A 1032-nucleotide genomic window follows, 5' to 3' on the forward strand; every position below is an offset into this window, starting at 1 on the left:
AGACAAAACTACCAACCAATCATGTGGGTCCCACGTCCATCCAGTCAAAATATTCGAACAATAAGGATATATGGAATCGCGAGTCATGCATGTACTAACGGGTTCGTTCATACCAGCACAAATGCACCGGATCCCATCAAAACTCCACAGTTAAGCGTGCTTGGGCGAGAGTAGTACTAGGATAAGTGACCTCTCGGGAAGTCCTCGTGTTGCACACCTTTTTATTTTTCATTTTTCAATCTAATACGAGTCTAATATTAAAACCCCAGTAAGTTTTTAACCGTGTGGAACTAGGACGCCCATAGAACAATTTCGGAATGCCCCATAAACCGTGAAGGTCGGAAATAGGTCGTCGCGATTTTTCGAGGCCAAATTCAACCGTTTGGACACTCAAACGGGCTGCTGAACTTTGGTGGCCGTTGAAAATCTGCTTTGCGGTCTTTCCTAGTGTTTTTTTTACTAGTTTCTGTGTTCTACATCATTAACGATGCACTTTCCGTTAGACAAAACTACCAACCAATCATGTGGGTCCCACGTCCATCCAGTTGAAATATCCAAACAATAATGATATATGGAATCGCGAGTCATGTACTAAAGGGTGCGATCATATCAGCACTAATGCACCGGATCCCGTCAGAACTCCGCAGCTAAGCGTGCTTGGGCAAGAGTAGTACTAGGATGGGTGACCTCCCGGGAAGTCCTCGTGTTGCACCCCTTTTTTAGTTTTTTTTCTTCAATTTGAAACGGGTCAAATCTTGAAAACCCTATAACTTTTGAACCGTGTTGAACTACGACGCCCATAGCACAATTTCAGAAAGCCCAAGAAACCATAAAGGTCAGTGAAAGGTTGTCACGATTTTTCGAGGCCAAATTCAATCGTTTTGACACTCAAACGGGCTGCTGAACTTTGGTGGCCGTATAAAACCTGCTATGTGGTCTTTTCGAGTGTTGTTTTTTACTTGTTGATGTGTTCTACATCATTAACGATGCACTTTCCGCTAGACAAAACTACCAACCAATCATGTGGGTCCC

General features: G+C 43.5%; 1 non-coding gene and 1 pseudogene across 1 annotated transcript; both read left to right on the plus strand.

The window, feature by feature from the left end:
- Window positions 1-99: 99 nt before the first annotated feature.
- Window positions 100-218, plus strand: LOC130507846 (5S ribosomal RNA; annotated as a pseudogene).
- Window positions 219-596: 378 nt separating this feature from the next.
- On the plus strand, window positions 597-715 carry LOC130507845 (5S ribosomal RNA). Its single transcript, XR_008942455.1, has one exon. It is a non-coding gene; the product is annotated as a 5S ribosomal RNA (ribosomal RNA).
- The last annotated feature ends 317 nt before the right edge of the window (window positions 716-1032 follow it).

The sequence above is a fragment of the Raphanus sativus genome, unplaced genomic scaffold, assembly GCF_000801105.2.
Source record: "Raphanus sativus cultivar WK10039 unplaced genomic scaffold, ASM80110v3 Scaffold6435, whole genome shotgun sequence".
NCBI lineage: Eukaryota > Viridiplantae > Streptophyta > Magnoliopsida > Brassicales > Brassicaceae > Raphanus > Raphanus sativus.